The sequence below is a fragment of the Lynx rufus genome, unplaced genomic scaffold (assembly GCF_022079265.1).
Source record: "Lynx rufus isolate CCGP_SWC_20201006 ecotype Redwood Valley unplaced genomic scaffold, mLynRuf1.p SCAF_6, whole genome shotgun sequence".
NCBI lineage: Eukaryota > Metazoa > Chordata > Mammalia > Carnivora > Felidae > Lynx > Lynx rufus.
The window spans coordinates 102,233,584-102,258,948 of record NW_025814878.1 but is presented as its reverse complement, the minus strand read 5'-3'; positions in this window follow the sequence as shown (position 1 = coordinate 102,258,948).

The window sequence follows — 25,365 nt, the reverse complement described above, 5'->3', positions numbered from 1 at the left end:
TTGGACGTTGGTTGGTGATTCCAGGCCTTTCCTTTTCACAGGTGGCTCACACGCAGGTATTTGTTTAAATATAGCAGCTATCCAGCCGTCCTCTTGCTCAGTTAAGAGATAAATCAGAAAGAAATCCAAGAATCTGACTTCTCCTCCGTTCTTCAACAACCTGAGCACAGACTGTTATTCCAAAATGCCCTTAAGCAGAAAGTAGCAATAAACGCTTTATCATATTATCTCTTAAGAAAAATAGCAGAGGATCATACTGGGCGGGTGTTAGAGATAGCAGTCTTGAATAGAAAGGAAAAACTGAGAAAAGAAAGCATAAAAAAAAAAAAAAAAGCCAAAGTCGCAGAAGAGAATGTTAGCAATGGTCCTCCCCGCCTCTGCCTCTTCCCTGCCCCATCCGGCCCTTTCTCCAGCAGAATGGACCATGCTTCTGCATTGCACATCTTGTATGTGAATTTTACATCACACTGGACTGAGCCCAGTAAGCCCAGACTGAGACTGAGATACAGAGTCCAAAGGAAATAATTTCTAGAAACTCATGGAACTCAGAATGATCTTCCTGGAAGCTATCTGGGCCATAGAAAGAGTGGGTGTCAGTAGGTGGTTACTCCAGAATTGGGCGAAACTATGCTTTAAGGACTCACTTAGACATTGGAATTTATGTAAATATAAGGCAGTACTCTTGCGTTCTAGCTATTTATCAATGACAACGCAATAAATTTTCAACAGCTTGCCCAAAGTCACCCAGCTAGTAGGTGACAAAGGCAGAATTAATACTGTGGGGGCTCACATGGAACCTCAGAGTTAGTATAGATTCTTTTAAGCTGCAAACATTAGAAATTCAGCAGCTGTAGAAAGAAGGCTTCTCAGTTTCCCTTATCTGACCAAAAGCAGAAACTTACGCGAAATGAACACGATGTTAGTTCCACCTTAGAAGCAACTTGTACTCCCAAGAGAGCGACCAAGAGTAAACCTGCCATAAATCCCCTCTCTGGGGGGAGTATTACAGTCCTAAAGAAGACAGAAAGACCACTCGCTGTCCCAAACTTTGTCTCCTGTTCTTCTAAGACCCATTCGTATTTCCTAAAGAAACCTATTTGCTCTTCCCATGGAACCCTTTCTCCCCTCTCCCTCTCCTCTACTGAGTTAGCGGTATAAACCTTTAACCATTCAATGAGCCAACCCTGGTGTGCAAATGAATATACCCTTTTCTCCTGTTAGAACCTGCCTATTATCAGTTTAATTGGCAGGATCATCAGCGGACAGAGGAAAAAGCTTTTCCTCCCCTATAAAACCCAGGCATTCTGGCTACAGAATCCATGCTTTAAAGTAGGGGTTCTCAAGGTCAGCCCTCCCGACATTTGGGACTGGAGCATGTTTTGTGTCAGGACTGCCCTGTGCATTGTAGGGTGTGAACAGATCCCCTGGCCTCTGCTCACTAGATGCCATTGGCATCTCTTTGTGATAACCAGACATGGCTAAATGTCCCCTGGGTGGGGGTGGGGGCAAAATCTGGCCCTCTGGTTGAGAACCACTGTTCATTACACTGCCACCCCTTTTACTCTGTTGTCTCATTTCTGGGGAGGGCTTTCCTTTTTTTTTTTTTTTTAATATTTGTTTGTTTGTTTATTTATTTATTTATTAAATATAATTTATTGTCAGATTGGTTTCCGTACAACACCCAGTGCTCATCCCAACAGGGGAGGGCTTTCCTGATTCTCTGTCAAGGCTCAGTCAAGTGCTCTGTGATTCTGTAACACTTAACACTAATGATTACTGATACTTCTTGAGCTCTTACTATGTTCTAGGTGAAAGCCCAGCTTTTTACATGTATTTGCTTATCACTCCTCACAAGAAACCTATATGGGCAGGACTTATTGGTGGAATGTATGGAGTTTGGGGACATCAGAGACTCCATTTTGAGACTCGGGTTTCTTCTCCAGCAGATGAATTCTTGAACTGGGCCAAGAGCGGCAAATGTTTTACAAGCAGTTGCTCAGAAAGTTTCCACAGAGTAGCTGGCACGCTGATCATCGGACAGTGAAGTTAATCGATACGTACCAGGGACGGTTTCAATCGACAGCACCCAGGAAAATAATCAGTAAGACAGAAATCAGAAATGGCTCAACTGCTCAGCACCAAATTAGCAGGGTTTTTTCTTCTCTTCATTATCCAAATCATGTGGTCACCCTTTCCCTCTTTCTCATAAAACCCCCCTACTTGACCCACACGAGCGCAACACTTTTCTGGTTACTCCAGAATCTGTGCTCCCCAAATTGCAATGCTGAGACCCCAAGTAAAGGCTTTTTGTTCTTGTTTAGTTTTGCCTCCTTTTCCGAGTCGACGTATTGTGATTTGCTTCTGTAAATGAGAAAATGGACTTTGCAAGGTTCAGATCTTGCCCAAAGGCAGAGAACCAGGATCCCTGAAGCTGAGATCCACAGAGTCTGTTGCTTTCCACCCATGGTTTGTGCTCTGAACTATCCTCTGCCCTACATTGCGAGGCCTTGTTTCTATCCTGGCTTCCTCCACTTGCCTGTGGACTTTTTGGGAGCGGATGCCAGTGTGGCCCTAACACCCACCGCATAGCACTCAGCTCAATATTTCTTTTTTTTAAATTATTTTTAATATTTACTAATTTTTGTGTGAGAGAGAGACAGAGTGCGAGTGGGGGAGGGGCAGAGAGAGAGGGAGACACAGAATCGGAAGCAGGCTCCAGGCTCTGAGCTGTCAGCACAGAGCCCGACGTGGGGCTGGAACTCACGAACCGCGAGATCACGACCTGAGCCGAAGTCGGTCGCTTAACTGACTGAGCCACCCAGGCGCCCCTCAGCTCAATATTTCTTAAGTGAGTAAATAAAAGACAGTGGATTAAAATCTTCTTAGCTCCGAGGGCAATATTGTGTAAACCACGAAGCAGAATGTCCAGGCCTTACCTGATATCAAAACACTCTGCGTTAGAAAAACGTTGAGAATAATATGGGATATGTGTCTGGATGTTTCCCTGTTTTAAAGCATGTCTTTAAAATTAATTCAAGTGACTAGAGAGAGAATATAATTAAATTAACTGCACATTCTCCTTCAAAAAAAAACAAAAACCAAAAAAACAGAAAATCAAAGAAACCATACATTCCTTTAGGATTTAATCACTTCATTCCAATATGGTTTAATAATTTCTTTCATCCCACATAGGATTTTATAGGTAAGTATGCTTAATGAAATGTTATAACCAGCTGAATTAAGTCTTGGCTCTGTTACTGACTAGATGCGTAACATTAGGCAAATCTCTACTTCTCTGGTATGTTTCTTTATCTGTAGAATGGGGAGTTTCCTTGATCTTTTTCTTGTTTTTTTCCTAGTGCGTCATAAGGTTAAATAAGAAAGAAATATATTAGTTACCTTTTTAAAACATTCTAATTTCTCCTACGTTAGCAGGGAGCTGAACTGACTCAGGGCTGTTGGAAGTGGCTACTGGAGAGAATGTTTTCCAAGCAGTTGTATGAGGGCCTTTGTGTGACTCCCTATTCCTTTTCTGGGTGGTTCCATTTTTGTGTTTGTCACTCTCCCTCCCAGACACTATCAGCATTGCGGGGGAAGCCACAAAACCGTTCTTGGGGGCATTCATCTGGGGAAAGTTACACTGTGTTCTCTCCGGTCCCCAGCACCCACCAGCCCCCAGCCTGAGGGAATTGTAGTTGGTGGCCTTGAGAGAATAAAGGAACTGTAAAACATGTGACCAGAGGGATTTGGGGGGCAGCAGGGAGGGGCAGTCCAATGACGCTTGCTGTGATGGTCTGGTGTTTTCTGAGCCAATCGTATGTACATGTCCCTCCGGGGTTTTTTGTTTGGTGTCTCGGGTTGTTTTTTTTTTTTTTTTTAAATTTTTTTTAACTTTTATTTGTTTTTGGGAGAGAGAGAGGGAGAGAGTGAGCAGGGGAGGGGCAGAGAGAGAGAGAGAGAGGGAGACAGAGAGACAATCCAAAGCAGGCTCCGCGCTGTCAGCGCAAAGCCTGACCCGATGCACCATGAGATCATGACCTGAGCCAAAGTCAGCCGCTCAACTGACTGAGCCACCTGGGCGCCCCCCTTCCAGGGTTTTTTATGCTTGTGTTCTCTGGGTAACTTCTCCCTCCATAACTAACTTGATTTGGGAGACAAAATGATATTTCTCGGGCAAGGTCGGATTTACCATGTGTAGGAAAAGATACATGTTCTATTTCTATTATCCTGTCCCTACTTTCTAGCTGAAATCATTCAGCATGGGCTAAGCATCCATTTGGTCTTTCAAAAAATGAGATTCTGCAACTTTTCTTAATGCCCGACTCTACACGTGGCATTCTATTTCAGAGGGAGGAGTTAGAGCAGGTTAAGAAATGGGTCATTAGCGTCTTTCTTTCCGAAGAGACCGGAAGAAAGCTCCGATACAGTCAGAACGATGAAAGTTATCCTTCTGATTTTTTTGCATGCTGCTGTTTTTCTCAACAGAAGTCAAAGGATGCGCCTACAATATTGCTTCACCCTCATTATTAGGACTTTTGTCATCTTAAACAGTTTTCCACACTGTGGTTTCTCAACATGGAGAAAGGCCTTTCTTTCTGGAAGATAATGACAAAAGTTGTGTGCCCACACAGACACGCAACAGACACCCAGGCAGAGTCGTGCTGTCTAGCCAGGCCTTGGAATGGAGCCATTTCTTCCCAAGCAAAGAACATTTCTTCCCGATAGAACGTTTGTTGTTGCTGTCCTAACTGGGAATTGAAAGAAGGCTTTCTTCTTCAGTTATCAAGAGACTTTGGACAAATTTCCTTTTTATTTACACATTCTGGATTCTAGAATCACCATCCACAGGAGAAAGAAGAGAAGAGAACACGGTGAGAGATTGTGTCCCAATTAACTGGCTCTGCCAGAGAGGGGCCTAATGGATCCTGTTTCTCTCCGCCCTATGTGGGAATCGGCGGTCCAAAAGAAGTCTAGGAAAGAACCTGGGTTTGCTACCATTTTTTGCTCCTTGGATTGTGACCCATTAGCGAGCCCTGAAATCAATCCAGCCCGAATCACTTTGCCTCCATGACTTCTTTGGAGATTCCAGAGTCAAAGCTCAGATCCCCAACACCCAGGCCAGACAAAGATGCTGGCTGCCATTTCATTAGGTGCCCCAATTCCCTTAGGTATAACTCTGAGATTGTTTTTCAACCCGGGGTTTGTGGTTTATTGGTTGTCAAACTCATTTAGCAGTTGGTGACAACATTTTTAAAATAATAGAACTGGGGTGCCTGGGTGGCTCAGTGGGTTAAGCGTCTGACTTCCGCTCGGGTCATGATCTCGCACCTCCGTGGGTTCGAGCCCCGCGTCAGGCTCTGTGCTGACATCTCAGAGCCTGGAGCCTGCTTTGGATTCTGTGTCTCCCTCTCTCTCTCTCTCTCTCTGTCCCTCCCCAGCTCACACTCTGTCTTAAAAAATTAAAAAAAATAAAACAATACAATGTTTTTTTAACGTTAAAAAAACGTTAAAAAAATTAAAAAAAATAAAACAATACAATGAATTGGAATAGAAAATATCAGAGTGCGTCACACATAACAAGTACAGGCATTATTTTGTAAAAACTTTATTTCAATGTATACATACCCACACACCCAAACACACACATATATGTATTCATGCATTGAGTCTCATTGTAAAATGTGCTTTCTTTAAAAAATTTTTTTAAATTCTAGTATAGCTAACATACAGTATTGTATTAGTTTCGAGTATACAACACAGCGATTCAACAATTCTGTTCATTACTCAGTGCTCGTCATGATACATGTACTCAATCCCCATCACCTATTTCACCCATCCCCCACCCACCTCCCCTCTGGTGACCACCAGTTTGTTCCCTATATTTAAGAGACTGCTTTTTTATTTGTCTCTTTTTTTCTTTGATGGTTTGTTTTGTTTCTTTAATTTCACATGAGTGAAATCATACAGTATTTGTCTTTCTCTGGCTTATTTCACTTAGCATTATATTCTTTCTAGATTCATCATGTTATTGCAAATGGAAAGATGACATTCTTTTATGGCTGAACAATATTCCACCATCCATCTATCTGTCTATCTATCTATCTATCCATCCCATACCACATCTTTATCCATTCATTTATTGAGGGACACTTGGGTTGCTTCCATATTTTGGCTATGATAAATAATGCTGCAATGAATATAGGGGTGCGTATATCTTTTTGAATCAGTGTTTTCATATTCTTTTGGGAAATACAAAGTAATGTGGTTACTGGATCATATGGTAATTCTATTTTTAATTTTTTGAGGAATCTGCGTACTGTTTTCCATAGTGGCTGCACCATCTTGATGAGATTTGCAGTAGAGTTTGGGAGCAAACCACCAAGAAAGAATTCTTGAGACGTTTTTAGTGCAAAAAGGTGGTTTTATTATAGCACAGGGACAAAAGCCGTGGGCAGAAAGAGCTGCACTGGGCTTGTGAGGAGTGACTGATGATATACTTTTAAGTTAGTGGAGGGGGGTAGCAGGGGGATAGAGATCATGTTAGTTTCCAAGGAATTTCTGTATGCTGAAAGCAGGGTCTGACAGGAACCTGAAGATTTAGCTATTGTCAAGATGAGTTTGCTTTTAGTTTTCAATGACATGTAAACATTAAGGCATTAAAGCAGCTGTGAACTCTTGAGGAATGTTACCCCTCTGTGGGTGTCTGGTATCTATCAGTGGGCTGTAAGCTGTAAGGAGATTTAATTTAAACTACATATTTCTTGCCTTTGTTGCTCTCATCAAGCTTGCATTCCCACCAACAGACAAGAGCTCCTTTCTCTCCACATCCTCGCCAACACTTGTTTCTTGTGTTTTTGATTTTAGCCATTCTGACAGGTATGAGATGTTATCTCATTGTAGTTTTGATTTGCATTTCTCTGATGATGAGTGATGTTGAGCATCTTTTCATGTGCCTGTTGACCATCTGGATGTCTTCTCTGGAGAAATGTCTGTTCATGTCTTGCCCATTTTTTCATTGGATTATTGGTTTTTTGGGTGCTGAGTTGTATCAGTTCTTTATATATTTTGTATATCAACCCCTTATTGGATATATCATTTGCAAATATCTTCTCCCATTCTGTAGGTTGTCTTTTAGTTTTGTTGATTGTTTCTGTTGCTGTGCAGAAGCTTTACATTTTGATGGAGTCCCAATAGGTTATTTTTGCTGTTGTTTCACTTGCCCCAGGAGACATATCTAGAAAAATGTTGCTTCCGCCAGTGTCTAAATTGTATTCTCAGTTACGGGCCCCAATGTAAACAGATTTACAAAAACAAGGTGGGGCAGGAAAGAAAATGCAATAGCCACACTTCCTGGGCTGGCAATCCTCTCCCCTGATGGTGCTACCCAAGCCCACCTTCAAGAAGACAGTCTTTTCTCTTATAGGCTGGAGGTGGGTGAGGGGGTGGAGGTTACAGTCTTCATGGTGCTATTTTGTAACTAAATCCCACTGCGGAATGTGCCTAGTGCCTTTAGAAAGGTGTAATCGAGGGGGTACTTCTCTCCTGTCATTCTCAGAGTCAGGGCCTCAGCTGCATATGGAGAGAACTGGAAAATAGGCTCCATGCTAGACATCGGGAGTACAAAATAAACAAGACAGCCAATGCAGCTACCTGGGGGAGCAATTCTCCAGCTTCCTGATGACTACTTTCTCTGCGGTGGGAAGAGCCTCTGTTTGAGAACAGATAGGGGCAGGAAACCACAGAGTGGCCTCTGGGAAGCTGAAAAAGAACATGTCAGATGAGAACCAGCAACCATTTGTGAGCCCTCACCTACAATTGTACCCCCCCCCGCCCCCCCACACCCGCCATGTGGACCAGACCAGAATGTGGATCTTAATGAATCTTACTTAAGGAGATAAATGTAACTCACAGACTGGTAGACGTGTTGACTGTCGACGCCCCAAAAGATCACTAGAAAACCTATCACTCAAACAAAGATAAGTTTAGTAGACCCACTGGAGTGAAGGGGAACTCCACTTTAACAGAGTCTTAACGTGTCCCCGGGGGTGGTCAGAGAGATTATTTGTTGGATTTTGTTGATTGGGGTCCAGTGGGTTAAGGCAATTCCTTCAAGGCAGAGAGCTGACTGAGAACTGGACAAAGATTATGCATCATGTATTCTGGATTAGGGGTTGCAACCAAGCATGTGTCTTGAAATACTGTTTGGTTGGTGAGCAGTTTGCCCAGGCAAGGACTCCATTGTTCCAAAAGGAGAACCGCTTCTCCATTGAAGCAAACTCTTTGTCTGGACACATGTATGTGCGGGAATTTCCTGACACAGTCAAGTTCTTTATTGGTGAGCAGTCTCATTTTCGTGAACAAGAATTTTCTGGAATGAACTGTTAAGTAATACTGACCCACGAATAAAACATTTACTTATCTTGACCATTGGGAAGTTGCTGAGACAGTCAGCATCTCCAGACAGAAAGAGTTTGTAATTTTTTAACAGTGTATTTGTACCCTGCCTAGTGTTTTTGGAAAGAGTAGGGGTCATTAATGATATATTACCATATAGCACTATTGTATTTAAAAACTGTGTTTGGGTAAATGGGAAAGAAGAGGTGTGCTTGGAATTGGAATTAGGTTGTTGAATTTTACTGGAATTTGTTAAGTATTGAAAATTTCCAAGGTAGAATAAGGAAACTCAAAATAAGAATATTCTAGAGTTGTTGGTTTTTTTTTAAACAAATAAATAAGTGGTATTTATGTTGTATGTATTATTCTTCTTTTCAGTTAATGACATGTCTTGGGAGTAATTTCTTATATAATTACTTATATATAAATGGAAGACTATATAATATGTGTAATATCTGTATTTTGAATAGACAGATTATCACTGGGAAGAATCCTCCCCTGTGCTGGATGACTGCTTTGCTTGGTCTTAGGCAATGACATTTCTATGGTGACCTCATAGGGGCAAACCCAACCTTAGTTCTGAAATGCTGGTGATTGGGGTATGTTCGTACAAATACAATCATTTAATTAATTAATTAATTGAACTTCATACAACTACAAATAAATTATTGCAGGTAGCAGCTTGTGATTTCTACTAAAGGGGGTGGCTGGAGTTCCCACGGTTATAAAGAAGACATTATAAAGACGACCTCCAAAGGGTCTGAGACCTTCTTCCTATTTCTTTTTCTGCCTTTTCCTAATCGGCTCTGTTCCTCCCAGAGGATCTTCCCCACTTTTCTTCTTAATCCACGCTTTACACGTGGGATAAGGCAATCAACCCAACTAGTATGTATGTGTATTTTCCTTTTCTCAAATCCTCTTACCCCAAATCGTTCTGTGAAAGTTCTTGGATTTCTTTATGGAAATAGAATGGCATGGTGGGAGGCAGCATATGTGAGAAAGAGTTCATGGAATTTGGAATCAGATGGATATTGGTCTGGATCTAGGCTCTGGTTCTCTCTAGCTTTGTGATTCTGGGTGAGTTAGTTAGCCAGGTGGTGCTTCCGGTTCCTCATTTGTAAGCTGGAGAGAATTTTTTTGAAGAACACTATGAGGGAATGTGTGTGCGTGTGCGCATGTGCGTGTGTGCGTGTGTGTATGAGAGAGAGAGACAGGGACAGCGACAGAGCTGGAGACAGAGACGGGGACTGTTACTTACCTGGCATAGTACTTGGAGAAGTATGAACCCTCAAGAAAATAGTGATAACTGCATTCTGCACATGAAATGTGAACACAGTGTAGTTATTAATTCTCATAGGAAACTGTGTTATCATATGCTTTAGAAATCCACGGGCAATCCAAATATAATCAATTTTCGTGAAGGACGTTAATATTCAAATTGATTGAGTAGCTGATAATTGAATGAGCATTTCCTTCGTCCCAGCAGTGTGTCACAGGTAAGAGTCAAATGATTTGGCATTGCTGCTCTTATCAAGCTCTCTGTTTTGTGAGGGTGGTGCACCATATGCAGGAAAACGATCAGAATATTGCAAAAGGGAATAGCATCAGAAGATGATGCGAATTGCAAAATCTTCTATAAGAATAATGGCCAAAGTGACCCATTTCCATTTAGCTTATCATCTATATCCTTATTACCTCTCAGGAAAAAAAAAAAAAAAGTCGATGGTGGTGTCTAATAGGACCTAAGCTGCACGTAACATTACACTTACCTCCAGGTGGCTTCAACAATGGCATTTGTTATCTCCCTTAAACATAAGCCCGGAGAGATGATTCCAGGTTTCGTTATGTCAGCGGCGTAACCAGGTGAGGGACCCAGCTGCGTCCCTTCTTTCTGGCTCTGACTCCCCAAGCTTGCACCATGTGGTAAGCTGAATGATTGCCCCCCAAAAGTTATCCCCATCCTAATCCCTGGAACCTGTGAATGTTATTTTATATGGCAGAAAAAGGCTCTGAGGTGGGGACATCTTTCCAGATTTTCTGACTGGGCCCTAAACGCCGTCTCAGGTGTCCCAATATGAGGGAGACAGAGGCAGATTTGACACCATCCAGGAGAAGAGAAGGCAATGTGACTGCAGAGGCAGAGACTGGAGTGGTGTGGCCACGCTAAGGAATGCCAACGGCCACCAGAGGCCAAAAGAGTGAAGAAACCCAGGCTTCCCTCGAACCTCCGGAGCAAGTGTGACCATGCTGACTCCTTGCTTTTGACCCAGTGATACCGATTTTGGACTTCTGTCCTCCAGAACTACAGGAGAATACATTTTTGTTGGTTTAAGCCACCAAGCTTGTGATCATCTATGACAGCAACCATCAGAAACGAAGATGGGGAACAAAATGGACATTTCTTCTCATGTGTTTCCTTTTCCAGAGACAAACCCTTCCCAGAAAGCCTACCGCCGACTTCTCTTTAGATCCTATGAACTAAGTTCGAGCTTCAAGGATGCAGGAAAATTAGTATCTGGCATTTTTAGCCTCTATACACCTCTGTTGGCAAGGACAAACTGTGGTGTAGTTTGGGAAAAGCAACCAATAGCATCTGCCGTCGAGTAAAGTGACCACTTCATGGGCAATAGCAGGGAGATGCATGTGGAAAAGTGTACTGGCCAAACCCAGAGTCAAGCATTGGTCATATGAGGACCACCAGCATGGGAGGTTCACACTGTCTTTCTCACCAGGCAAGTCAATGGATTCCCACGTTCTGCTGTGAGGGAACGATAGACACATGGCCAAAGAAGCTGGCCACTTTTCCCAGGGTGAATTTTTACCCAGCCATGGCTTGGCTGACCTTCCCGAGTGAGCACACAGCAAGGAAAATCCTTCTGGGGGTAGGTGGGTTTCCTTAGCAACTTCAGCCAACAAATTCTGTCTTCTGACTCCTGGTCTGTCCTCCTGGATGCTGTCCACGGGCAAGTGAAGTATGGTCTCAGCTTCACCCTCCCTTGTAGATGGCTTCCCTATGTTTCCAGCTTCCTAATTCATATGTGATAGTCATGAATGCGACATTCCTAGCAGCCGTTCACCAACTGATTTGGGACAAGGGGAGGGGAAGCGTTCTTCTTACCTTCAGGGTTTGGTATTCATGGACCATTTGCCTCTCTTTCATGCTCACTGAGTTGGCTGAAGGCTTGAGGCCCTGGAATAGCTTGGCTTCTACTACAAAGATCAAGAGAAGCCCTTGACAGAAGACCTCTATACATAGGGCATTTGTTGGAGTTAAACATCCTTCAGTTCTAACTAGTAACTCCCCCCCCCCCAAGTAAATGTATTTTCTTTTTGCTTCGTTAATCTTAAAAATGTGGCTGGTTTGGGGTTTGGCTTACAGAGCATTATAAAACAAAAGTCGTGTCATTTGGAAAATGCCCTTGTTTTCGACACTCTCAAACAGGACTAAATTTAAAAGGAACCCACAGAGACCACCAGGTAACAGAATGGCTTTTTGCCCAAAAATCGTTTAGAGGCGAATGCTTCTGCTGACCCACAACCTGGGCCTAGTGAGGTTTTAAATCTATTACTTATGGGATTGTAACTCTCCTACTGGGCCGTTAATCTGATTGTTTATTAAAGCTCCGCTGACTTGTTCATTTAATGAGTTTCTCCCGCACAGCCGATGCTCTTCAGAGAGCAAATGCTATGCGACTCCAGGCTCTTAATGGAAACCGACGATATATCACAGGGGATGGAGGCCTTGAAGGCTTCAAGAAGAAGATGGACGAGGTTCCCTACCTGTAGCTCATTTCAAGAGTAGTTCAGCAGTTCCGTGACTGAGTTAACTGCCTGGGTCTCTGCTGTGCGGAAAAACATCTGTCACTTTGGTTCCATTTGCTCACCTTGCAACAGGAGTTCCATAGAAGTGGCCCCAGGGCATTCAAATCCTTCATCACGCTGGGAGGCTTGGAAGGAACTGGAAGAAGCAGCCAAGTGAAATAGCTCATGGAGACCAAACATCCCTGGGAAGGTGATCAAGGCAGACAAATAGTACAAGAAACAGAGAACAGCGCGACAAGATGGGTGGAATGAGCCCCAGGTGGGATTAATGGTCTGAAGACAATTTGTAGCCAACTGTTGTAAGGATCTTCCCTTTTCCTCCACACCCACCCCCCCACCCCCAGCCTCTCATAAACCTAGTTAAGCCTGCTCTCCATTTGTCAGAATCACGCTCACTTTCTGCTTAGACCTATCTGCCCTGCACATGGAAATGTCCACATCCAGTGGCTAGTCTGTTGAGGCTCAATTCTTTTAATCTGGTACATGAAGTTGGGTCATTGTTCTTCTGAGAGCCATGTTCTAGAGCAGTACTCTCTCGTAGAAGTGTAGTAAGAGCCATATGGATAAAGTAAAATTTTCTATTGACCGTATTAGAATAATGGACACAGGTTAAGTTGATTTTGGAGCAGGTTTTATTTTATGTTCTAAAACTTCCACAAAACATTTTCATTTCAACATGGGGCACTGACCACACTTCAAGTGCTCCATGGCTAGTGGCCACTGAAGTTCTAGAACCAGTCTCTTTGCCATGTTCTCTGCACGGCAGGAATTCTCATGGCTGCATTTTCAGGTAAGTCTTGGCATTTCTAGGCAGGACTTGGACTAGATATTTTGTAGCAGGTGAATCCTCACTGGGCTCTCATACTGGTTCGGCACAAATTTACTTTGCATATTGCCCATTTGATATCTGTATATGGAGGTCTTTCACGATCCTAAAATGTCACTCTTGAGAATTCTTAGGAAGAGATGAAATGAGGGGGGAAGTTTCATAATAAATATACTCCTGTAGGTAAATTCTAAGATCAGTTCTCTAAAAACTTTGGAAATTAAGGGCTGATGCTGCCTATGGTTATATCAATATACTTTTCTCCTTCTTCTTTTGTTTGTTGTCTCAGAAGTTCTGCCTTTTTTTTTTTCTCCTCATGCCTTTTCTCTTTGATGCTTCTTTGACATAATATTAGAGCTTTGAATATGTGGAACTCTTTTCAAGGTCAGGAATATGCTTTTGAAATAAATGTAGTAAATTTAATAATAAGAAGAACAAATAAGGGTGCCTGGGTGGTTCAGTCAGTTAAGCATCCAACTCTTGATTTCGCCTCAGGTCATGATCTCACGGTTCCCGAGATCGAGACTTGTGTTGAGCTCTGCACTGACAGCAGGGAGCCCGCTTGGGGTTCTCTCTCTCCCTCTCTCTCTGCCCCTCCCCTGCTCACACACTCTCTCTCTCTCAAAATAAATATTGGAAAAATATAAGAAGAACAAACAGAGCATATTATAAAGTTCACACAATTTCCTTGTGTTTATACCATCTATAAGAAGCTACCTAATGTGGAAAAATAGAATTTCAAATATTGGATTAAGGTCGTGACCTTGGTCCAGATTTCTGGCCTAAAATTTCAGATAACTGAATTGCAGGGTATTGAAACACATTATCTGTGAGGAGGGCTTTCAACTGCAGATAACAGAATACCTGACAAAACGGTGGTTTTCGCACGACAAGAAGCCTGAAGGTAGCTGGATATTGGCCTTGGTTCTGCTGTTTGGCAATGTCATCAGGGACAGAAACTCTTTCTGTCCACCGTCCTTAGTGTGTGGCTGTTCAACCACATGCTTGTTATCTCATGGATGCAAATGGCTGCTAAAATTGCAGACACTGGATCCATCTGTCTTCAAGGAAGGCAGACGTGCTTAACAACAGAAGCACAAAACAATTCCAAACCTGTGTCCCTAGATACCCAAGGCTATGAAACGGGTTGGAAAAATGTGTGTTGAGCTTTTTAGCCTCTAATGTGGAGGCTTTGAGAAGAGACTTCTGAGGTAGTAAGCAAACAAAGATGGCCACAGTGTGGCTCTCTAATAGCTCGATAGGAGCAAACATGTACTGAGGGCTCATATGATGTGGGAGAATATGCTAAGCTTTGTACAGGTATCATTTCATTTTATCCTCAGAACAGTCCTTTGACGTATGTTTCCTATTATTATCCACTTTTTTTTTTTAGTTTAAAAAACTAGACCTTAGAGAGGTAAATTAATTTACCCAAATCACACAGGAATCCCCTGTAGGCTCCATTATCAGCAAATAACAACCCTTATGACTATGTAGGTCCTCTGTCACGTGACTTACACTTTATCCAAATACTTGTTTAATATTTTACTCCGTGAAGGTAGGGAAAGAGAGAAAGGAAGGAGTCAGGGGTAACTTTGTAGTTTCTGGCTTGAGACACTACTGTAGGATGGTCTATCACCTGGGAGAGGAAGAGTAGTTTTTGGCAGACATTATGTAAGTTCTGTCTAGGATGCGTTTGATAGGTGGTTCTTGTCAGTCAGCCAAGTGGCTGAGGATAACGGGTATGGGGAGTGCAGGAGAAATTGCACAGTTAGAATTTCTCACTTCTAAGAGGTTGACAGTCACAATGAAACCGATATCACCTTCTTCCACTTCCTTTTCTTTTCTTTCTTTTTAAAGAAACGTTTATTCTTGAGAGAGAGAGAGAGAGAGAGCGCATGTGGGTGAGGGGCAGAGAGAGGGAGACACAGAATCTGAAGCAGGCTCCAGGCTCTGAGCTGTCAGCACAGAGCCGGACGTGGGGCTTAAACCCTCGAGCTGTGAAATCATGACCTGAGCTACAGTTGGACACTTCACCTGTGGGCCCACCCAGGCACCCCAAGACTTCCTTTCTTAAGAAACATGAAGATAAATAGCTCTTTCAAGAATGCAGAAGAAACTTAGAGATGACTGACACATCACGGTGGCTTATTTTCTGCTCATTAATACTGTGGTGGGTAGCTTCTAAGAGGGTTCCTGATGATGCCCATCTCCTGCTATTCACATCTGCATGTAATCAACACACAACTGCCTTGAGGGGTTTGGACCTAGTGACTTGCTTCTGATCAATAGGACAATGGCAAAGGTGATGAGATGTCATTTCCGTGATTAGGTTACAAGAGATTGTAACTTCTGTCCTGCCAGCAGCTTCTCTTTATATGCCCTCTTAGCTCTCATGCTTTGCTGAAGTAATGGACATGTTGGAGAGGCCCATGTGGCCAGGAAGTGGGAATGGGCTTCGCCAACAACCAGCAGGAATCTGACGCTCAGCCCAGCAGCCCCTGGAGGAAAAAATTCTGTCGACAATCTGAATGAGCTTGAAAGTGGATCCTTCCCCAGTCAAACTTTCAGATGAGACTCCAGCCTTGTCAACAACTTGATGCAGCCTGTGAGAGACCTGAGGTACAGGACTCAGCTGGGCTGGATCCCTGACTCCCAAACATGGAGATAATAAGTCTGTGTTATTTAAATAACTGACATTGTGGTAATTTATTCAGCAGGAATAGATAACAAATATAAACACCCCAAGTTCAGCTGTGAGAGCAGAGACCAAGCCCATGTAACAGTTAGCTGGGGTATATACTTACCTATTTCCAAGACCCAAGGGGAAGGTAGACGGTCTTTGGTGATTCAGAAATACTGCAGAGAGATTGCTTATACATGGAAACAAATTACCTTGTTGGCCAGTTGAAACCAGAACTGAAAATCAAAGCATTTGGTTCATAGGAGAAACAAGAAAACCCTGGGAGGGCTGTAGCTATATTTAGGCCAGACTCCGAGCAGTGGCAGCTGGCATATGAACTAGGCCGAGACTTGCTTTGGGAGTAGGCTAGGAGCCTCAGGAGGTAGATAAACATTAAACATAACCATGCAGTGAAAGCTTTAGACAGGGTTGGGAAAGCTAAGTGATCAGCAAGGGAAATATCAAGGGAAACTGTAGATTTTCCTTTACTGGAATCCATGAAAAGTAGAAATGATCTTAAAGATCCTATCTCCAAATACAGTCACATGGGTGTTAGGGTTTCAACATATGAATTTGGGGGGATGCAATGCAATCCCTAAGACTTTCCAACCACTAAATGCTATAAAGACTTGAATCGTCTCTTCCACCAAGATGTCTTGTTTTTCAAAGAACTATTTCAGCGCCTGGAGCATAGGAAGTCCTCAATAATTGTTTGTGGAGTGAATGAATGATGGTATCATTTTCTTCCATCAAATGGAGATTGCAGTTGAGGAAGTCTGTGAAAATAGGTCAAGCAGCCAAGTATTTATTCTTTCATGGCAAGTTTTCATGTGGTCTTGTATAAAGTTTTTGTTTTGTTTTATTATGATTTGTGCTTATCATTTGGATTTTGAATCATCTGATTTATTTACCCATTTTGGTCACCAAAGATTTATTGAACACTTACTAGATGCTCAGCATAGGACCAGGTGCGGCAGGTCAAGCTAAGCAGAAGGGACCATCCTTGCTCTCAGAGCACTTGCCATGTGCTTATCGAGGGATGTGGTCAGCACAAGAAGCAGTTGTGTAACCACGCAATTATATTATATATAACAGAACCATTGAAAAGATCACACTTCTCCCTGAGGGCTAATACAAGAAAACAGTCCTAAATAAAATACAAAGGATTCCTGCTAGCTAACTGTAGTGATTTCTTTATGTCAGAACTGCTTAAGGATTAAAGGAAGCAGCTCAGGTAAGCTCAGGAAATGCTTTAAAACTCACTAGTATGAAAGTCTACTATAAGGCAGTTGAGATAATATAAAATGAGCCTTTGGCGATGGGCTCCCATCTTCTGTCATAATCTCATACACGAATAGCAGCGGATTCAAATTTTTTATCTTTAAAGGTTCAGGAAGGGGAGAAAGGAGGACAAGAAAAGGAGGGAAAGGCCTGGGGGGCAACCTGTCTCCAGGGGCAGGTAAGGGGTGGGAAGGTCCCCATGTTTTTAGGATTCCCCCTTGCCTGATCTTCCCAGGCTGGGCCAGCATCTACAATGAGGTCCCTTGAACCTTTGCTGCTGTTCTGGGAATATCAAACAGCCACAGAACCCAGAATTGTCCCTAGTTTTACTTAAGCTAGAGAGAACGAACACTACGAGGTGGTATCACCTCACAGCCAGACCTCCAGAACCCACCGCTGGCCAGCTACTCGGACTAGCCCACTCACTCATTGGTCTCAAAATAATGTGACTCACATTTTACATATTTGCATTTTTGAGTTCCACTTACTTTATTATGATTTCCCCTATCAATTTATGAATTGACTAGCTACCCATGTGCCCTGAATAGATCAGATACAATCCTCTCGGGGCATAGGACCCTGATCCCCAGCCTTTCTCACGTTTCTTTCTGCTCCTGGATCTGTGAATCACAGGAACGAACGTCAACTTCTGCCGTCCAATTTCAGAAAGAAAGAATGACAGAGAGAACGAACAAGGATCTGAGATCTCCTCGCTAAAGTGTGCCACTCCTGGAGAAGCCCGCCTCCCTCTGGGACCAGAAACGATGTTAGACACAAACCGAACCTTCGTGCTCTCTTGGAAATCACTGAGCTGGGAGCAGACCCAGAGTGGAACTTGAGCGGATCCAGGGGCCGGAGCAAAGGTAGTGCCCGAGCACGACTGCCATTCTCTCTGGAGATCTCACACGTTGTGGTATCTTTGCCAAGCTCTTCGGTGTGGGTAGTCCACCCACGGCATCAGCTAGTTTCCTGTGGGTGTTCGATGAGGTCAAATAATACAGCACACGTGAAGGCGTTTCACAAACCCCAAGGTCCAATGATAACGTGTGAGTTAAGCTTCTGTAGCTGCTACTGTGCCATCGGGAGTGGATCGCAGTTTCGGGAAGTGGGCTTCGGGGGTGCCTGGCTGGCTCAGTCGGTTGAGCTTGAGTGTCCGGCTTTGGCTCAGGTCATGATCTCACAGTTCGTGAGTTCGAGCCCTGCATTGGGCTCTCTGCTGTCAGCTGGAGCTTCTGGATCCTCTGTCCCCGCACCCCCCTGCACTTCCATTGCTCTCTCTCTCTTTCGAAAATAAATAAACATTAAAAGAAAACCCACAAACTCCCCCCGCCCCGCACACACACACACACACACACACACACACACAAACCTGTTGGACATCAGACCCAGACCATCTGAGCTTGAAGACTAGTGCTTTGCTAATCCAGACTTCCTCATCTGCAGATTGGAAGAATAAGAACAAAGGTCAACTTTTGTAGTCTGTCATGGGGATCAAATGAGGAAAACCATGTACAGGACAGGACTAGGAACAAAGTAGTCAATAAATGTTCCTTATTGTTCCTCCAGTGAACAGAGCTGGTTGCTGACTTGTCTTTGGTCTCCTTTCCTTTAGGCGAGGTTTTGAGTTCGTGCAATCAACGTAGATCGCAGTGGTCCAGCTAAAGGCCAGAATGAGGTACATTTACCTATTAGGAATTGTAACAAAACAACACAAAGAGGTAACACGCTTCTGTAGGCTGGGGGAGATCGTCGCCCTGAGGGAAATCATGCGTAAGGCCTTGGGAAAAGCACCGGCTGTCAGAGGACTTTTGTCCAGTGCTCTTACCATTTGTGGGGAACTGATGGAGGTTTAAAATCTACCTTTGCTTCTCTCTTCTCTGGCTTCACTCAGGTAACTTGGTGACACATTTCTTATTGTGACACACCCAATAGGTAAAAGAGCCTCAAGTCCCATTTTCAGAAATTCTGTAATTCTTCAGAGGTGAGAGCGTCTGAATGACTGCCCATGCACTAGAATGGTCCTTTCGAGAGGACACCATGCCTCTGCGCCTTTGGTAGTCTAAGGATATCAAAGTCTTTTGGTCAAAAGGATGCATGTGAAAGAAATCCACTCCAGTTTCTGGCTACACATGGTCAAGTGAACTCATGAGTTCATTTTTGCTTTCTTCAAAATCCTAATGGAAAGAAAAAGATAGTTATAAGCCCACAAGGTCAAGGGGAATGGAAAAGGGGAATAACAACAACCTTTTGGAAGCTAGATAGCTGAATAAAGCATGGTTGCTTACTTTCCAGACTAGGGAGAGCTAAAATCTCAGCAGGTGTAGGAGACAGGCAGGGGACTAGTTCATGGGGAGGGACCTCAGTAACATTAAGCACCAGCTTCCTCTGAAAGTGGGCGTTCAGGTGGGGTCAGTAAAAGGAAGATTCTTTGAAACATGTAATAAATTAAAAGACAGTCAGAATCCTCACGCAGCCTCCCTGCCCTGCCAGGCGCAGGACTTCACTTAATAGACTATGGTCATTTTTGACTGTAAAGATTCCTACTCCCCGTGGTGATATAATTTGATGTTTTCTGTTGTGGTTATTCCCGTTTCAGACTTTCTAGAAGCCGGAATCCCTGGGGAGACTCCAGGAGAAACATTTGGGTGTCAGGGATAGTGGGTACAGCTGGGGGTTGTGGCAGTGGGTGTGGTGAGCCTCTCTACTGAAAACAGTCTACAGACAGAGGCTGTCTGTCTTGTGCCTCTTGGAATACAGGTTGCCTGAGTTCAACCCTGTAGGCAGGAGGTTGGACAACTCTTCTCTGGATAAACTGATTTCCTATGAATGGTAGTGAATGATAATATATTAATCTTGGTCCAAGTTCATCAGGGCAGTCATAATATCCTGTTATTCCTAGCCTGGTATCTGAGAATATGAATAAAGACGGAGGTTTTCATGGTGGCTCACATACCGTGGCAAGCGGAGATGACTTTAGTCTTATGCTAGCCCAGTATATGCAGTACTGGGGTGCTTACCTGAGACTATTCTGTTATTCCTAGCATCACCAGGAACGGCTGTTTCCCAGAACTCTGGCGTGCTCCTGGGGTATAACTTCCTTTCTGGAAATCACACGGTAGCTTATTCAGAAGCACATTTGCTGGAAATCATTGGAATGGCCATTGGCAAAGCTTTATCTGAGCCTGACACATGGCAGTGATACCTGGGTATTTTAGTCAAAATACCGAGGTCAGCAAAACGCGAAGGATGGGCTGTGGATGGATGCAGAGAAGGCAGCTTGGCCAAACAAATGATTACTGGAGGAAGGGAAATTATAGACTTAGAGCATTTTCTTTGGCGAGCACTCTACACATTGAAGCAGTTAAAAGTATTGGGTCTACGGTCGTAGCTCGGCCATGATTTGATTTGGCGCTCGATCTTGAGTGGTGTTTAAAGTGTGTAGGAATGAATCATGGGAGTGAGGATCTTGTTTAAATGCAGATTCTAATTCTGTAGGTCCTGGTGGGGCTGAGACCCTGCATCTCTCACCAGCTTCCTGGGAAGCCGATGCTGATGTGGGCAGTGCATGGAGCACCCTTCGAGTATCAAGGATATAACACTTCCGGGATTTGGTTGCCTCACATGTAAAATGAGACATCAGTACCTTCCTCATAGGATCGTCAAGAAAATTAATAAGAATGTAAAAAACTTAGAAGAGCAGCTACTGCAGAAAAAGCCTGTGATAAACGATGACTGTTTTTTTATGAAAAATGGGAGCCGTGAAAGAACCACCATGAAGATTATGTGAGGCTATGATGGTCAAGTGCTCCATGTGAGTCCTGATGCATAGCAAACATTGGCCATGGACTTCCTATGTGCCCAGCCTTGGTGTGTTTTCTTGATTCCTCTCACTCTGTGAGGCAGGTACTAATATTCTGCCCTCTTAGCACAGGTGCAAACCAAGGTTTAGCTTAAGAAACTTGCAGAAGATCTCAAGTTGATTAAGTGGCAGGGCTGGGGTTTAGGCACCAGTCATAATTGCTGTCATTAGTATTGTCATATTAAGTCCTTACGACCAAGGTGGGTTTTTATACCCCTTTTACAGGAGAGGAAACAGGTTTAGGGACTTTAGTAAACTTGCCGAATGTCATATACACAAAGTCTATCCCTTTCTCACATTCAAGGCACACAGGTCAGAATTTGTGGCCTCCTTTCCTTGCCACAGAGCCCTGTGTTTTTCATAAGGGCCTCCAACAGAAGCTGAATGGGTATTCCCTTTCTCACACCATGGGGGAGATTGGGAGAAGCCCTCCTTTCTCACCATGGGACTTTGGGCCAAGTTACTCACATTTCTATTCCACGCCCCCTGAACTCGGCTGAACAATGCAGTGCAACTTTGTTGTACTGCTGTTGGCAAAGCTACTAACCCCGGTATAATGGATCCATATTAGGCATGCACAGGGGATGGCATGGATGGAGAAAGGTGACACAATTCTAGAGAGCTCGAAGCGATGGAGAGAAAGCAATTGAGGTTGTGTTAGACTTGTTTCGTTGGGACACAGACTCTGAGAGGGAGATGCGCATGCAGGAAGTTTGCTGGAAAGCCTTTGGTGTCCACCCCTGTGTTGGGGTGAAGGAGTATGTTTAGGCAAAGGGAAGAGTGGAATTGAGATGCAGAGACCCCTCAGGTGGCCCCACAGGTGGCTCTGGAGCTGGGGTAGCCCTTCTGAGCCATAAGATGGGGCCTTCCCACCTCCCGCGTGATGGGTTACTTCATACACAGTGTCCTGGGGTAGGGGGTGGGACCATGGGGAAGGATTCTGTTCCAGCTGAGTGCAGTGCCTGGCCACTAGGTGGAGGGTCATGAGCCACCAGCGCCCCAACCTCCAGGGGCATGGGTGACCCCCCCTCTGAACGGGGAGCTGGCACTTAGACCACAGCGCCCACTCACTACGGCACATCACGTGGGCTATCTGGTGCTGAATGTGGCAACACTATGGAAACAGCTATACCCTTGCTTTCAGAAAAAATGACCCCACAGACAGACGCAAAGTCTCTTTGGGAAATCATAATGATGTCACTAACGACTGCAACTTACCAAGGAGGCCCCCACATTCCTGCCCAGCCTTGAGAGTCCTTCCAACTCAATTATTGAGAAGGGAAAATAATGCAAAAGAGCCAGGGAGGTATTGTGCATAAAAATGCTCAGCACAAAGTATTTCAACCATTTCAGCCAATTCTGGGTTTTCTATTTCCAACTTATATCAAATGCGCTTGGGTACACACACACACACACACACACACACACACACGAGTTAACCTTGGATATGGCTTCCTTTTAGAAACATAAAAATCTCCTGAATCAGCTCCAATAACATCTCCCAAGACTATCTTTGAAAGGAACAGATGAATGAGTTTGACAGAAAACTTTTGCTTGAAATTTTCCCCTTTCTCAGATTGCATAAATTTGAGGGGAAAGCCTGCCAAGTGTTCAATGACGCTCTGCATGGCGGTTTCTGGCAGGGACACTCTGTATCAGCAGCTAAATGGATGTTTTTCCTGAAACACTGACTTCACATTCTTTATCACTTGCCCTGTTCCCCCTTTCCTGCACTAAGCCCTTCTAAATGGCTTGGGTAAGGATAGAAAACAGCAACAACAACAACTTTTCTAGAACCATGAAAGATACTGCACGCTGATGGGTGCGGAGGGTTCATGTGGCAGATAAGATTGCAGTGATGACGAACCCAGCTATTCAAAGCCGTCTTTTCAAGCCTAAATTGGGTGATAGGGGGTCAAGTCCTCACACCGGAGTATCTATCTGGACATTTAGGGCTGTTGCTTTCTGTTAGGATGCTTCTGTCAGAGCGGGGTGTCTCGCATGATGAACCGAGGCGCATACTCCCTGGCTGAAAACGCTTCTCTTGTGCTTAAAATGAATCCCAAGCCCCCCCAGCTTGGCCTGCCACATTCCACAGAGCCCAGGCCCGGCCCTCTTTCCCACCCACATTTAGGGCATGCTCCCCCTCATCCTGTACTCCCCTGTGCTGATGACACCCTGCGGGCTCCTCCCTCATGAGGAGGACTTTCCAAATCCACGGCCTTCACCCCTGCTGCCCAGAGTGCTCTTCTCGCCCTTGGATGGCCCATTTTTCTTCAGTTCAGCTTCAAGGTCACCTCTTCGGAGAGGCTGACCCTGACCATGGTCTTCCACTTATATTCTCTGTCTTCATAGTGTGCTCTTGCTTTTCCTCACTGTGCTTGCCTACCAGAACTTGTCATTCTTTATTTGCTTGTCTCTGTGTTTATTATCACTTCCCCACACTAGACCCTCCTTCCTGAAACGGCAGGGACAATACCTACCACGTTCACCACTGTTTCTGGTGTCAGGCACACAGTAGTTCCTTGGTAAATATTTGTCACCTGAACGAACAGTGCCTCACCCAGTGCTTAAGGTCTTCGCTTTCTATTCTAGAAAATACTTATAGATTTGAAAGGAGCGCTGCGTACACGTGTGGAAGTATCTCCCAGACATCAGATGAATGAGATGTGTTTTTAGGATGAGGGCATTCCAAACCCTTTTCGCAACCAGGCGTTCCTTCCTCCAGTACTCAGTTGAGGTATAATTTACATACCATATATGGTGCATATTTGAAATGAGTTTTACAGGGGCGCCTGGGTGGTGCAGTCGGTTAAGCCTCCGACTTCAGCCAGGTCACGATCTCGCGGTCCATGGGTTCGAGCCCCGCGTCGGGCTCTGGGCTGATGGCTCGGAGCCTGGAGCCTGTTTCCGATTCTGTGTCTCCCTCTCTCTCTGCCCCTCCCCCGTTCATGCTCTGTTTCTCTCTGTCCCAAAAATAAATAAACGTTGAAAAAAAATTAAAAAAAAAAAATGAAATGAGTTTTACATATGTATATATCCAAGGAGGTCTAGATGGAATGTTTGTAGCTCCTTTTAGGGGAAGGCTGGCAGATGTCCCCTTTCATTCAATACCCTCCAAAAGGTAACCACTATTATAATTTCTATCTACATAGGTCAGTTTTGACTGTTTCTTAACATCATAAATGGAGTCATACATCACGTCTATCTTTTCACGTCTATCTTTTTACTGAAGAGTATGATTTTGTGGGGTGCCTGGGTGGCTCAGTTGGTTAAGCATCCGACTCTTGATTTCAGCTCAGGTCACGATCTCTCAGTTCCTGAGTTCAAGCCCCACACCGGACTCCTTGCTGGCAGCACAGAGCCTGCTTGGGATTCTCGCTCCCTCTCCCTCTCAGGAGAAATAAACCTTAAAAAAGTAGGGTTTTGAGATATATCCGTATTGTTATATATCTCAGTAATTTGTGTTTCTTTTTTTTTTTAATTTTTTAACGTTTTATTTATTTTTGAGACGGAGAGAGACAGAGCATGAACAGGGGAGGGGCAGAGAGAGGGAGATACAGAATCTGAAACAGGCTCCAGGCTCTGAGCCGTCAGCACAGAGCCCGACACGGGGCTCGAACTCACGGACAGTGAGATGGTGACCCGAGCCGAAGTCGGCCGCTTTTCCGACTGAGCCACCCAGGCGCCCCAGGAATTTGTGTTTCTATTGCTTTGTAATTCTCTTCTGTGCGAATGTACTGCAGTTCAGTATTCATTCTACAACTGAAGGACATTCGGGTTGTATCCAATTAACGGCTATTATAAGCAATGCTCCTGGGGACATTCCTGTACGGGTATTTTGGTAGACGTGAGAACACCTATCTGCTGCTTGTATGTCCTGGGGCCCTGGAATGGGATTGCTTCCAGATTGGCATATGTTTGACCTTCAAACAGCGTTCCCAGGTGGCAGTGACAGTTTAGTTCGCCTCATTCCATATCGTCACCAGCGCTTCATAGTGCCTCGTGTTTAATTTTGGCCATTCGGATAGGTGTGTGGTATACCTCTTGGAGGTTCTGATTTGCATTTCTCTGATGAGAAAGGACGCTGAGTACTTTTTTAATGTTTATGAACCAGATGGGTATTTTGGGTTTGGGTGTGTATGCGTGAGGTGCCTGTGTATATGGAGCGCCCATTTAGGTAGTTTGACCATTTTTACAAGACGACTTGTCTGCCTTTTTCGTATTGATTTGCAGGAATTCTTCTCGTGTTTTAGTTCTGCGTCATTTAAAAACTATACGTATTGCAAATATCTTCTCCCAGTCTGGGACTTTCCTGTTAACTCTCCTAATGGTGTAATTTGAGAAACAGACGCTCTTAATTGTAACGAAATACCATGTACCCCATCTTGTACTTTGTGTTCTACATAATAAAACGTTTCCCACTTTGGGTTTCTTACAGTGCTTTAAACTAAAGAAGAGTGTGGGAGAGATGTTTCAAGAGGGGTCCTTAGTACATTT